General features: G+C 40.5%; 1 long non-coding RNA gene across 1 annotated transcript; it reads right to left on the reverse strand.

Moving 5' to 3' along the window:
* Window positions 1–4,696: 4,696 nt before the first annotated feature.
* LOC137224384 (uncharacterized) lies at window positions 4,697–14,166 on the reverse strand. Its single transcript, XR_010943323.1, has 3 exons — window positions 14,115–14,166; window positions 6,183–6,404; window positions 4,697–4,779 (listed from the first exon to the last, which is right to left on the reverse strand). It is a non-coding gene; the product is annotated as an uncharacterized lncRNA (long non-coding RNA).
* Window positions 14,167–15,332: the final 1,166 nt, after the last annotated feature.

Consider the following 15,332-nt stretch of genomic DNA (forward strand, 5'->3'; position numbering starts at 1 on the left):
TATGTCCCAAGATATCTATTTTAACCTCAGAATCTGGTCTGGTTCCAATATTATTTCAGGGTTGATTTAAACTGTATACAATTATCCAGCTTTTTAAAATGGAATTTCCTTTTTATAATGGAAAAGATGTTCCCTTTATTGCATCTCTGTACAACAACTGAGCAGATCACAAGCAGTCTGTTCCAAGGTAGGGCTTTGGCTGGGAAACTACCACACATTAATGAGTGACCCTTTTCTCTACACTGGCCAAATCACAATAGCCTAGGAATTCAAAAGAGCTTAAACAAGAATATTGAAAGTTGGTATCTCATAATAATCACAACAAAGAACATTTGAAAGTTTCAAGTTTTGGTATTCACCCACATCTTATTCTCAATCTATTTCCCACTATCCCACTGAATATCAACTCCAGGTTACATATGAGGCTAAAAATCTCCCCAGTTTTCTACTGTTGAATCCACATATGCCATTAAGATAAAACAAGCTCAGTTTGAACCAAGAGTCTCTGGCTAGTTTTATATCTTATGGGGAAAATCTGAAATTTAAGTAAAGCAATCATTTCAGTAAAGGCTTTGAAAATGAGTACTTTTCCTTTTATGGCAAATTGTTCCAGTCACTTCTCTGTTCTCTGGCAAGTCTAAACGACAGCTTAACCGCTTTTGTACTTTGTTCAAATCTTGGATAAGAAAAGTTATTCAAGGACATAGATCTAATGCTTGAAGTTCCAGCACTTTCCCCAGAATGAATTACAACCTCTGCAAGATGCAGAAAGAAAGTTACAACCCCTAATGTCTTAACTTCCTTCCATGCCACCCTGGTCACCACAAAAGCCTCTTGAGGCTGGCAGGCTGTGTCAGCAAAGTCTCACAAGTTTCTGCCTGTGCTGACTCTGCCTGAGGATTCTAACAGGGCAGCCATCCCAGAGCCTCGTCAGTTGTGTCATGTTTGGCTGCGGTTCATCCTGTGCTGACACAGACTTGAAGATGTGTCAGCCGTGGCAATGTTGGCTTCTTGGAGTCTCACATGGTGCTTGTGACCAGGCTGCAGAAACTGCCAAAGAAAGCCTTGCACATCAGTTATAATTTTAAAGAGAGGGAGAGAAAATTGCACAGAACTGCTTAAGCAGGCCACACCCTTGGAGAAGCAGCGTGGAGCCGGGCTGACTGGGTTTGAATCCCAGCTCTGTCATTATTCCCTGTGTGATCCTAAATAAGTTACTTAAGTTACTTGCCTCTCCATGCCTTCCTTTCCTGATCTGTAAAGTGAGGATCATAGGACCTAACTCTTAGGTCTATTATGAAGACCAAAGGAGTGAAAATTTGTAAAGCAGCTGGAACAATGCCTAGCACATGGTAAGAATTACATAAATGTGTGGGACTAACATATACACACTACTATATATAAAATAGATAACCAACAAGGACCTACTGTATAGCACAGGAAACTATACTCAATATTTTGTAATAACTTATAAGGGAAAAGAATCTGAAAAAGAATATATGTGTGTGTGTGTGTGTGTGTGTGTGTGTGTGGTGTATAACTGAATCACTTTGCTATACACCTGAAACTAACACAACATTGTAAATCAACTATACTCCAATTTAAATAAATAACTTATAAGTAAATACATTTTTGTTTGTTTCACCCATTAGAAGATGCATCCAAGTCCTAGTTTCTTACATAGAAATGGGCCTTTAAATTCTTGTATGGCTTCTCATAAGATTTCAGTCCTGTTTTGAATTCCCAATATAAAATGCATCTCACATAAATAAGAGCCAGTGTAGCTCATTTCAGCTGATTTCTACAGTACCATCAATGAACAAGGCACTGGGCTTTACAGAGTGTGGCATGGCAGGTGAGCCACGATGCCCGCCCTCAAGGACATTATAACCTACTAGGAGGAATAAGAAATGATATGATCTTAATCAAGTCACTTAACCTCTCTCTCTGAGCTTGGTTATGCATGTCCCTGTTTATAATTACTCTCAGAGGTATCTTCCAGCTTTAACAATTTATAAACCAAATAACTTAAAAGGCTGAAAGCAATAAACTACAGGAGAAATACAAAGTATTATGAGGGCCCACAGGACGGAAGAATATTTGTTAATGTTTCTCCAGGTTTAGTTATCATATTACACACTGTCTCACCTTAAATTGTTGGTCCTTCTGTACTAATTCAAATTGTTTAAGGCATGGTGATTAGGCCTGGGAAGTATTCTTTAGTACAAACCAGTACAATTTAAATCATGAGGTATTTTCAATTTTTAATTCCAGAGCTTTCAGTTATAGAGTTTATGGAGCAGAAGTTCTTTTCTTAACAGTGACAGGGAACGTTTTGCACCTGGCCTAAGCCATACAGGTCTCTACCTTAGGGAGTCTACATTGCTCTGACTCTGGCTCTCGCCAACTTATGCAAGAGCTCTGGCCCACGGTAAACTCCCTGTCTGGGGCATCCTCAGGCAGGGTCTCACATGTGCTCGACCTCCAGCCTACCCACCACTGTCCAGGCTGCTCCCGCAGACACTGCTGTTAATCTGCTCAGCTTTGCTCCTTAGACTATCTGCTGTGCTTATCGGGATATAGCCGTCTCCCCGTACTCAGCTGGGACCAGCATCTTCAAGGCATAATGTTCACTGCGATGCTAATAACAGTTTCACCAAACACCCAGGCTGCCTTGTGTTGCCTCCACCTGGAGGACCCCTCCCTGGAGGTCCCTCAGACGCCACAGTCCCACACAGGTGCGCTCCTGGTCTGCCAGGTATCAAAGTTTGTGTTCATTATAGCACAATGGGAGGAAATCGGCGCTCTCACTCATGTGAAAAACTATTAGAATGGTCCCCAAAAGGAATGTGTCTTGGGTCCAAAATAGTTACAGAGTTCTTTTGGGTGTTAGTTACACCTTGCTCTTCCCCTCAAGGACCCAAACATGCTGTCAGTGATTCGGGGATAATCAGCACCCTGCACTAGCTGGGGGTACCCTTCCAACGGGAAAGCCCTCGCCAGCAGGCCCAGCTGGCCTTGACAGGCTTCTCGCTTTAGGATGAGACCTCCCTGGGAAGGCCCTTCCCTCTGCACACAGGCCTCTGTCAGGACATTCACCAGTTCCCCCACACGCCTAGATGTTTCTTAAACTTGGCAGTGAACACAGGTTAAGTCCTTTACCAAGCATCTCCTCAATCCTCAGGAAATAGCCTTGAAATGATATTGCTCAAGCTTTGAGAGGAATACTTGATATAAGTCAAATCTTCAGGTAAACCTCTAGAGAGGCAGCTGGACAAACTTAAGAGGAAAGAAAAACGTAAAGGAAGTGTGGCATCTTGCTAGTTATTCGTCCAAAATCCATTCTGCCCTTCTTCCAAATTATGAGAGCTTAGTAGGGCTTGCGTTTGCCCAGCCAGGACAAAATTACCCAAGCTCCCTTGCATCCAGGAAGCACCACATGGCTGAGTTCTCGCCAACTGGACATGAGTGAAAGTGAGGTGGGTAACACTTGTGCCATTTGCTTAAAATGCAATCTATACTTCCCTCCCCCTCCCCCCACACTGAGAGTAACCAAGCTTCAACCAAGGGAAAATGAAGCAAAGATGTGGAAAGGAAGGAAGGAAGGAGGGGAGGGAGGGAGGAGGGATGGAGAGAGAAAAAAAGAGTTACTTTCTTAAGCTCCAGAGTCTGTAGACTGAGATGAATACCTACCACAATTGCTTGTTTAGAGACAATGTTAACAATACTGTATCATATACTTGAAAGTTGCCAGAGAGTAGATCTTAAATATTTTCACCACACACACAAAGGTAATTACATGAGGTGATGGAGCTGTAATCCATACTGTAATAATTTTACAATATATATGTGTGGCATATGTATATTGTACACCTTAAATTTACACGTTATATGTCAATTAAATCTCAGTAAAACTGGAGGGGAGAAAAGAGACAATGGTGGAGGCACACAAGCAAGATCAACAACATTAGTGTAAGGATATCTCTTGAGAGAAGAAAACCTCTTTCCCTGTGAGCTGAATATTTACGCTATTGGTTCTCAAACTTCATGTGAGTGTGAATCACCTGGGAAATTTGTTAATATAGATTCAGAAATTCCATCCCCTAGGATTCTGATTTCAGTCAGTCTTTGGTGGAAGGCCGCCACCACAGCTGCAACATCAAACACCCAAATATACTTTCAATGGCTGGAAATAATAGGATCATTTATTATCTCCCAGCCAAGCTTTACTTCTAAGATGCTCTTGTGAGAAAATAACATTTCCTATATTTTCTTATAAAAAGTATTTTTGACAGAGTATGAATTATTATTTCAATATTTTTACCATTTGCTTGTTTACAGTTCTTCTTATGATCAAAACTACAAAGAAATGTCATTCAATCATCTCCCCAAACTGTTCTACATTCCTAATTATAGAAGCCTAATTATGAGGTTCCCTCCACCTCTCACTGCCTCAATGACCAAATCATTCATGGAAAATAAAACTGTGTGATGTTTAAGACCTTTTGATATTAGAACCATGATAATATGATATTAGTCCATATTAGAACCAGAGACTTGACAAATCATAAGCTTCCTATCTAACCACTTATTTTGGTACAACTTATTTATAACTCATTAATAAGATATGCTGCTGATTTGGTACTTGTCTCAACTTCTAACGTTCATGGTAGAGTAGATTTAAGCCATCACTCACCCAAGGCAGGGTCCTACAAGTCACCTCGACCAGGCTTTCTCAAAGTGTGGTACCTAGAGCAGCAACAGCAGCAGCAGCATCACCTGGAAATGTGTTAGAAATGCAAATTAAGCCCCAGCCCAAACTACTAGGGGTCTTTTCAGGTAGTTCTGTGGCTCAGGAGAGTCTGACAGCCTCACCCTAGACTTCTCTCTCTTTTCTGCTTTTTCTGAACAGTAAGCATAACCCATCACTGTACTTCCCTATTTTTCACGTCAGTCCCATTCTTTCCCATATCCCAGTCCAATCCCTTATCATATTTCACCCACGCTATGGAAGAAGCCTCTGTATGGTTTCCCTGTCTTTAATCTTTGCTCCTTCTGCAACCAGCCTTCACTAAGAGTCAAGAGCTAGCCTTCCAAATGCTAATTTGCACATGAATTTTCCTAACTAAAGTTCTTCAAATGCCTGCAGAATAAAATCCAAACGCCTTAACTTGCTGTCATAAAAGCCCTTTATTATCTGGCCCGCCTTCAAGGCCGTGTACCTTGAAAAGCAACACTCCTTTCCCCATTCTCATGTCTCTTGACCCTTGCATATATTGTTCCCTATGCTTAATATGAATTACTTAAACCGGAAACTTGGATATATAAAATAATATTATTCTCATCTATTTACTAAAGCAGATTTTCTTCTTAATCTTCCTCACTCCAATTACTGCCCTCATCTTATGCACAATGTACAGCAAAGCAAAATTCTATTTATTCATATAGACTCAGTAAAGTCTCACTTCCTCTGAGCAGCCTCCCATGATCACTCGCAGCAGATTCAGTTGCTGTGTCCTTTTAGCTCCAATGCACTCTCTAAAAGAGCTAAGGCCTCTCCTGGACCATTACAGTGTATAAATATGATGTTCTTTCTATTAAGTACAGGGACGATGTCTTGTTCCTCTCCAGCACCTTTGGACCACAGTACATGGTCCAAAGACACTAAATGATATTGTTGATTGGTAAAACCAATGAATGAAGGAAGGAATAAATGAATATCAAACAATATGTGGTAAGGAAAATAGCTTGGGCCTTGAAGTCATTTACAACCTGGATTTCTATTTTCTGCTATATTATTTTCCAGGTGGCAAACCAGTGGCCAGCAAGAAAATATTTTCCAAGGATGTGTCTTATTTGGTCAGCACAGTATTTTAAAACAATTTAAGTGATTTGAGTTGAGTCATGTACCCCCTCTCCAGTATCTAGTCCCCACCATCCATTTTTGTCTTGCTTCTACCAGACTCACACATTCATGTTACCATCTGGGCTCATGAAGGCATGTGAGTCAGCCACCAGCCTTATCTGCTTTTCTGGACCTCGATTCTCAGCTCCCATTTCTCAGCTATAGCTCTTGCACTCCATCCCAATTGCTGCCCAAGTCCTCCCCTTCACCTCCCACTGGTAGCCTTAGATAAGGTATGTATACATTCCAGAACCCTCAGCATCTCTTTGGCACTCACCTTGGGCCTCTCTGGCTGAGTTTTTAAATCCACTCTTTCTCTAATTTGATGCCTTCTCACGGTCCCAGTTCAGGGTTCTCTTATCCTCCAAGGCATGTAGGGTGATCTTTAGGGCACAAACACCAGCTCTGACACATTCAAACCGGGTGACCTTGGAAGAGTATTTCTAAGCCTCAGTTTCCTCATCTGTAAATGGAAAATCACAGCTTCCTTGTAGATTTGCTGGAAGAATTAAATAATGAGAAGGAAGAAGTTAAAACTTTGAACGTATAGTTTTGGCAAACTACAAGGTCTTTATTAAACTCTCTCTTCTACAAGTTGGTTAAACCAACACTAGCTCCAATAGCATAACTAAAGAGGTATTTATTAGTGAGCTGCTCTCGTGTGTTAGTCTGTTAAAATACATTATTCGATGAATCGTTACAGAACAACAATCATAAACCGAGTTAAGTACTATTAGTCCCATTTTACATAAAAGGAAATTGAAGCTCAGAAAAGTTAACATGTTTGCCCATCATAATAAATGTTGTACATCAGTAAGGAATGCTTTTGGCTACAAGCAATGAAAGTTTTTTTTTTTTTTTTATCACATTATAAGGAATCAGAAAGCTGATAACCCCAGGATTGGGTCAGTGATTCAACCAGATAGGGGTGCAGGTCGGAGTCCTGGCATCTTCTTGTTCTCTGCTTCTTGGTCAGAAGATAACTACAACCATTTTATCCATTTACAGATGCAATACAGGAAGAAGTTGGGCTGGTGGCAAAAAAGAAAATGACTTTCTCCTCATGTTGTTCTGTCTTTTTTAGGAAAACATTTCCTAGAAATGCCCTGGAGTCTTCCCCTTACAGCTTAGTGGACAGAACTGGGACATACAACTTCTTTGGAAGAGAGTCTGGGGAAGCTGGAACCTTACTTTCTCAGCTGCTCTGTGGGAAGTTGGGGAGAGGAAAGGAAGCTGGGAAAGGCAGTTGGGTGAGTCAAACACGTGTCTGCCACAGGTGGATTGGGAGAACAAGGATTCCATGCAAGCCTGTTAGGTTTCAAAGGCTACATCCCTGTCTCTAGTCTATACTATATCTTGTTACATGAATGTAAACTATTTTATAGGAATTTAACATGTTAGTAAAAAAAATCCAAACTGTTTCTATTTCCATTCTGAACTCTTTCAAAAAAAAGCCTGATTTCTCTCTCTGGTGACCTATGATAAAAATGGCATGTTATAAATAAACCATTGTACCTTTACGGAATAGAGATACTAACTTTCTTGAAAATATGTTTTCCCTTTGATATCAAAAATATAAGTGATGTTATAAAGCAGGAGTCATCAAATTGACAACTGACTTCAGATAAATTTAAATTGGAGGAGGATGGATTCTATGCTTTTAAAAGATCCATTTTATATTTTTGATCATAAATTCATGTAACCTAGGTAACATGTTTCCACTACATCTTTCAACCAAATATGTCTTCAACATTTTCAAATTTCAGCCAGAATCTTATTCCAAAGGGTTTTTGTGTTTGTTTGAAGACTACAGTTGCATTTCAATTTATTTTAGCAATCCACTGACATTTATCAAAATGTGACTATATAGAAGACTAGAATATTTCAATCAAAATTTTTAAAGATACACATTTACTTATTAAATCAATTTCACTTTTGAAATTTAATTCAAATCCAAGTTTTATTTCAGTTAAAATTGCTAGTCACTCAGTTTTGCAGGAAATAACTGTATTTGATTTATTAAAGGCAAAAAGAAATGAATGTCTGTTTATCTAAACATTAGCAAAGAGGCTAGGTTAATTACTTTAGGGCATAAGAGAACAACCTCCTCTTTTAGTCTAAAAACTCACCATGATTAACTATACTAGTTGTCAATGACGGAGTAGTTTCTCTGGTTTAGTATTTCCCATTTTGATTTATGGAATCACCTTTTCTCTGTTATGAATATATAAGGAAGGGGTGGATTATAAATATTGTGCTCAGATTCGTCATCTAAAAATAATACGTTTATATTATAAAAGAACACTAAAGCAATTTTATCTGCAGGGGTGCTAAAAACTCTGCCATTAAAGAAATAAAAAACCTTCAAGTATCTGATAGAAACAGTTTATACTGGAGATGGTTACAAAATACTGACTGAATGCCAAGTATGATTAGATTATTGACCTCAGAACTGCCTGATAAGGCTGCATTCATTAAAACTGCATTCAGCTCTTTGCAACAGAAAACCAACTAAAAGTAGCCTCACTATATAAGAGTGTATTGTTTCACACAACCAGAAGTTGAGAAAAAGCAGTCTAGGGCTGGAATGGCACCTGAGTGATGTCATCAGGAGCCCAGATCCCCAAATCTTAATGTACAGGCCTTCATCCTCATGGTCACAAGGTAGCAGTTTTGGCTGCCTGGTAATCAGTCTCATTCCAGGTAGGATGAAGAAGGAAGGGAGGTGTGAGGTCTGACCAGTAGTCCTAGGAACACCACTGTGAAATTTTACAACATAATTTTAAGACCATCAATTCTAGTTCCCTAATTTTTTCTAGTGAAAAAAAAAAAAAACCTCAAATGCTTTGTGAGATCAAATGGCTTCCCTAGGTGGCCCAGCTAGTTATACTTAGAACAAGAATAAGTCCTTTTAGTCCTTGGGCTAATGTCCCCGCTAATTGTACCCGCTCCCCCCCCCCCAACTTTCTGGCTATTGGGTAGACTTCCTTTGGAATGCTAAATAATGATGGCACTGGAGACCACGCTATATCCTGAAGGAGAAAGGTAAGGAGAAGGTTGGGTCACTGACTTATGAGAACTTTTACCATATGGCTACCAGACCAGCAGAGCATCCTCCTCTATGACCCCATCCTTCTCTATTATCCAAAGAATCAGCTCTTGGCTCCTTGGCATCAAAAGACAGAGCATAAAGAGATCTTGAAGAGAGCAGTGATCACAATTATGATGACCATGGTGGCGAAGGTGGTGGAGATTATATGGTGAAGGGAGTGGGAGATGAGGAAAGAGGAGGAACGAGGATCCAATTCATTTGAACATGGAAAGGTTCTTAGTGTCTATTTTTCTTAGCTTTGTGCACCACATCAAAGCACAGAGACGAACGCAAAGGTCTTATGTGACATCCATTACTACATAAACAGAGAAGAGAGCTCATAATTATCATTGAAATTATACAGGTGGCCTAATACTTTAACCACTGCCAAGCAGATTAAGTAGTTCTGGTTTGACTGAGATGAGTACTGAATTCTTGTTGTCAAAGTAACTGGGTCACGCAGCCCAATAGGATGACTATCGTCTGAGAGTGGAGCCATGTAGTCAGAATTCTACTTGAAGAGGCGGAAACCCATCCTGCTATGTGTGACGGCAGATGGCCTCAGCATGCCTTCATGCTTGGTCAAATGTTATTAATCTATGACCAAAGAAGCAGGTGGCAACCGGAGACCGCATGATTTCCTTCACAAGTCACCCGAGCCACAGAAAAGCATGAATTGTATCAACGTGTTAGACTCTCCATACTGCTTATTTTTAATAATTGTACTTTTTAAGCAAATGGAAATGAGGAACTGACATTTTATCACCGTTTTCCTGATGTCTATGAAGGGCTCCATAGAATATTTAAGTGAATAATCCCTCACTCAAAGACTCACTGTTCAAACATAATTCTAAAATAGGACATTAACTCCACATTTAAAGAAAAATTCATTAAATCTGAGTAGTTCATTGCCATGAAAGGCATGTGATTATATTTTATAGCATGAATACGAGTTTCCCCAGTATAAAGCATTCAGCCAAACATTTTGCAGATTAACATGCATTAGAAATGCAAATTATTCTAAATCAAAGACTATTTCCTTTGTGGTTCACTTCTGTGCAGCCCTAGATATCACCCTAGGGCCTGATACATCAATATCTCCCTGAATCTTCCTGGAGGAAGGGTCCTAATAGGCCTCAGCAGTTCACACTGGTATATTTCTTAAAGCAGTTAAAATACCAGCATCGCAAATTAAAACCTTAAATTTATTACCTACAGTTATTAAAATGCCATTGTCAGATGTTACTCAGCAACATCCCAACAGCTTTCCTTTCATATTATTATTTGTATTACTTAAAGCCATTTAAAAACGAAATCCCATTTCAATTTATCTTTGTGTTTAGATTGGTGGTCTAGCTTAAAAAGAAAAAGCAGAAAAAAAACCAAACAAACCCTCAATCCCTTTACAAATGAAAATTGCCTTCTTGTGTTCTGAACTAATTTAATCTGAATTGTTACCTCTGCAGAAGTTGCATTCCAAAGAGAGAAATCTCATCCCAAGAGCTACAGGGTTATCTTACTGATGCGTCTGGTGCCCTAATTCATGAGACTCTGAAACTCTGGACTTACCACTCATAGCTCACGGCCAGCAGCGGCTCCCTTTTATTCAATAAATTCTGCAGTGGCAAAGCAATATGATAATAAGCTCAACCCAGAGGAGCGTCCAAGATAAATACCGAGCGACGACATAAACCTTTAGGAATTGGAAAGGAGCAGCTGTTGGAGATCACGGGAAACTTCCTGGAGTTGAAGTTTGGGAGGTAGGAGGGAGGGGAGTTGGAGAGACAGCACCTTTATTTCACCCAGTTTGCAAAGGGAAAACACAGCCTTCCAAAGCAAACAGCTCTGAGTCTTAAGTGTAACGTGTTTTTTTTCCCATGTGCATGATGCCCTAAATCTGTTTATTTGTGTTTCAGACTCACCTCTGCAAAAAGAAACACGTGGTTGTTAAACTTTTATATTTGGAGCAAAATACTGAATGCTCTCTTAGATGAATCCACCCAATATCTGTTTCTCTGTTATGTATCAACAGAAGGCTTCCACACGGATGCCTTAGCTCACTTCTTTTCCTCTCCCCACACAGAGCAGCCTTATATTTGGGATTTAGAAACCAGGCTCTGGCAGGTGTTTTAAACAGTGTCAACACTTCTTCAGTCTATAGGGGATTAGTTCCTTGCACTCTGCCTCTATAAGCTTAGCTCATAACACAGGCAATTAGGAAACCCCATTTAACCAGATTGTGGTAAAAGATTCCATCATAATTTGCTTTCTAATCTCAACTGGATTGAAGGAGGACACATGGAAATCACTGTGAAAATTTTCCCCAAACCTAGACCTTGAATGAAGCGTCCCAGGCAAGTTTGTTCCTGCCTGAATGTTTGTTTCGTAGCCCTTGCTTGTTTCTGTCCAAATAAAGCTGTTGGACAGGTTTGTGTTTAAGAGCCTTGGTAAACTCCGCTCTTAGCAGCAATTCCAGCACCTACTAAAGATAATTCAGACCCTCACAAAGTGCACGTGAAGGTGAATAATTGCGATGTTTCCGCCTCCTGTAGGCAAGATAAACAACTTACCATTATGATTGATTAATTCCGTGAAACTACTGAAAACATGATGAACTCGGAAGCAGCTTAGATATTAAGTTAGGAGATATGTGTTGTGCTTTAGCTACCAGGGTGAGGGTATTTTTCCCCCCCTTTTTAATTAAGGAAGTCTACATGCACCCATGAATTCAGGATAGTCAGGACTACAGGTCATGGTCTAGAATCATGTCTGTCCTCACCCTTGCCTGTCACCGCAGCTTACAGTAAAGGTGCCTTCAACAGAGAACGAGGAACTTAAGCAGACACCAGATGGGTCCAGCGCATCTAGGAGAGCAGATTATGTTCATTGGTTAACAGAAGATCAGTGAGGTTGTAAATATGATGGGAGGTGGCTGCTGAGAATTAGGATTGTTAAATCATCTGCCAGTTGCTGGTTCTGTAATCTCGGACGCGTCCTAAGTGAGGAAACTGCTAGTTTCCTCATCTGTGAAATGTGGACAACAATACCTTGTAAGCTTGTTGTCAGGAATAAATAAGCTGGTACACAATGTACTCAGCACGGTGTCTGGTTCACAGAGGGTGCTTTACAAACCTTACCTTTCCACTAAATCAGAGAACACTCCCTCCCTGTAGTAGGCTGAAAAACAAACCCTCCAAAAACTATCCATATCCTAATGCCTGGAACCTGTATATGTAAAGTATTTGCTAAAAAGAGAAATATGATTAAGGATTTTGAGATGAGGAGATTTTCCTAGATTATCTGCGTGGGTCTTAAATCCAATCACAAGTATCCTTGTAAGAGAGAGGCAGAAGGAGACTACATACACAGAAGAGAAGGCAGCAATGGCCACAGAAGTAGAGATGGGAGTGATGCAGCCGCAAGCCAGGGAAAGCTGGCAGCCACCAAAAGCAGGAAGAGACAAGGAGGGATTCTTCCCTAGATCTCCTGGAGGGACGCAGTCCCGCTGACATCTAGATTTTGGCTAGTGAAACTGATTTCAGATTGTGGTCTCCAGAACTGTGAGAGAATAAATTTCTGCTGGTTTAAACCACTAAGTTTGTGGTGATTTGTTACAGAAGCTATTGGAAACTAATACCATCCCTAACTTCTTCAATGTCACACACTATGGTACCAAATAGTGTTCACCCTCCTTTTAAGGACACCAGCAATTCTTTTCACTGTCCACAAAGACAACCATCTTGTTTATGTCATGAAATGAAGCTCACTTTGGTTGGCACACCCAAATAAAACATGTCTGTTTTCCCTTTAATTGCATACATTTCACCTCAAAGTAAAAAAGAAAACCCTGGGTAGTTTGTGATATACGACACCATAGGTTGTGCTGGTTAGGAGGCATTTATGCATGCTACACAACTGGATTCCAACTGTGAAAGCCCACCATTTGTTTGCCCCCAAGCCCTTCATCATTAGGGTAGCTCCAAAAGTACTCCAGAACCTCTGGTTGGGTGAGACAGGACCAGCCTGTCCTGGGGAGAAGAATGTATATTTTCTCCTAAATTGATATTTCTATAGTCATCAAAAAAAATTTGTTGAGATGATATTAAGTAATATAGCAGATGGTCTTCAGTGGTACATGGCCACAGAGTTAGTCTCATTGCCTTTTCAACTCTCTTTCAATCCAATTCACATCAAGGAGGAAGTCTAATGGTATTTATATTGATTATGAACTCCTATTTTATGGCAAAGATTTCTCTTTTTTAACCATTTATGATGATCATACAAATGTTCCCTCTTAAACAAATGTATTTAAGTAAACATAGTGAATCAACCTAAACAAAAGTATTCAATAAATAACACTACAGGTGGTCATAGTGAAAACTGTCCTCCAATGCTTAAAGTTTAGGACATACCACCCTATAAAGATAGAAACTTCTATGAAGTCCATGAAGGACTGCACCCAACCCCAAAGTTTCCCAGACCATAATAAGTCAATTAATATCAAACCTTAACCCCAGGTCTGTCTAAGCTCCAAACTGCTCTCAAGGAGTTCCAGTAGATTCTGCCTGAGAATCCCAAAGTGTGATTGAGTGCTTCTTTTCACCTGGGAAGCACCCTGGGCATTCATAACATCCTGCTGAGTCAGGCTCTGGCTCATCTGAACTGCACTGTCCACCCACTCCCTGGACCATCTCCTTAACAGTCAAGAGAGTCTTTGTCGAGGACAAATCTATACAATTCTTAAGTTAAGCAACTGTCTTATATAATCTTACTATTCCCTATCCTTCCAAAAATAGAAAGGTAATTGGCTCTCACATTAGCCATCAGAATAAACTGGGTGGCATAGAACACCATTGTGTTCTAATGATCACTTTAAAAGAAAAATGCAGTTCAGTAACCTTAAATAATTTGAGTCATGTAATTACAGTAATTTTCACATAGAAAACAAAACAAAAGCACTTAGATAATTTTGGTTGAGTCATACTTCACTCTGGTTAGTGGAAAATGATAATAATACGTCTAGGGTTTATTTTTCCCCCCATGTATGATGACAAAACTATACTCCAGTACCTTTAATGTGCAGAAAAAGAAAATTACTTCAGTCTTTTGGGTACTTACATTACATTCACATGTGCAGGAAAATTCTTCTACCTTACCTCCTCTATAACAGATTCAGCTTCCCTCCTGAGCCCCACCCATATGACGGCAGAGAAAATAACTAGATCCTGCGATAGAGTAACCCCAGGCCAAGCCCATCACTGATCAGCTTAGGTCACACGATCATGTTTTGGTAAAGGCTGTTCTTTACCCTTCTCCCTTCCTTCCTCAAGTTGGCAGTGGGTATATAACAGAGAATGACATGCTCTTGGAGCAGCAGGCATGTCATATACATATTTGTACTCCTTGTGCAACTCTCCTTATCACCGAGCCTTCTAGCATCTCCTATTGAATAGTAAAGATTAGTCCATCACTTAACTGCCTCTGCATTTGATCAGGATTACACAGGTTTCTCTAGTTGATTCTTGTTGGTGTTCAGGGCATCCTGAGGTCTGGCCCAGGCAGTTTGTCCTATAGACCCTGGTTATAGGACCACTCCACTCTGAACAATGACCGTCACCCAGGATATGACACCAGATTGTCTGTTTTCAGATCACTGCTTACTATCTGTGACCTTAGGCAAGAAACTGAGTATCTTTGTGCCTGGGTTTCCACATCTATCAAGTGGGAGGGGGATAATAGTATCTACCTCTCAGAGTTTCTCAAAGGATGAATTAATAAAGGTGAAATACTTTGAGCAGTGTCTAGCACCTACAAGTGCTATATAAGTAGTTCTTACCATCACTGTCACTGCTGTGCTAGGAAGGTGTGCAGCCAGATCGCTTACTTCCACCTCCCGCGGGAGCTTGTGAGGACCTCCAGATTCTACTCAGATCACACACCAGCCAAAGGCAGCTCAAAGGGCTAACCTCGGTGGTGTTCCCATGCTATGCTATGGGGCATTCTCAGTTGTGAGGAGATCCAGGTCAGCACGAGAGCAAGCTGTGAGGCAGCCTTCTCTTAGAATCCCAGAATGAATCAAGGGGAAACTCCACCCACGTCATTCCCTTTGGTTTGTCTAATCCCCGTGCCCAGGCCAAAGCCAAAGAAAGGAGCTGGGCTCAGTGTCTCTCTCATCTCTCGCCCTCTTCCTCCTCCAACTATCCTTCTGAATGAAACTCTCTTAGGAGCTTTTCTGTTACTTTTCTTTCCTGTCTTCCTTCCCTTGCACCACACCTTCCTCTTCCAGACTCTAGCTTTTTTGGACATGACACAGTGGTGGACAGAGTAGAGGAGAAC

The sequence above is a fragment of the Pseudorca crassidens genome, chromosome 5, assembly GCF_039906515.1.
Source record: "Pseudorca crassidens isolate mPseCra1 chromosome 5, mPseCra1.hap1, whole genome shotgun sequence".
NCBI classification, from domain to species: Eukaryota; Metazoa; Chordata; class Mammalia; order Artiodactyla; family Delphinidae; genus Pseudorca; species Pseudorca crassidens.